Source organism: Solea solea, chromosome 4 (genome assembly GCF_958295425.1).
Source record: "Solea solea chromosome 4, fSolSol10.1, whole genome shotgun sequence".
NCBI classification, from domain to species: domain Eukaryota; kingdom Metazoa; phylum Chordata; class Actinopteri; order Pleuronectiformes; family Soleidae; genus Solea; species Solea solea.
In genome coordinates this window covers 10161953-10162189 of record NC_081137.1, presented here as the reverse complement: position 1 = coordinate 10162189, position 237 = coordinate 10161953, and positions in this window count along the sequence as shown.

Sequence of the window (237 nt, the reverse complement as noted above, 5' to 3'; positions counted from 1 at the left end):
ATGACAGACTTCAGAATTCTCAAGCCTATCAAAGGCAAGGTGGCTTTGATGCCTTTAAACATGTCTGTATGACACAGTATCATTATTTTTTGGATGTGGCGGATAAAGTGTGTCACACAGGCATGTTTAAAGGCATCACAGCCACCTTGCCTTTGATAGGCTTGAGAATTCAGAAGTCTGTCATATGACCGTCGTATTCTAATGAATGAAGGGTTTGTGGACTGTGGTGATGAACCC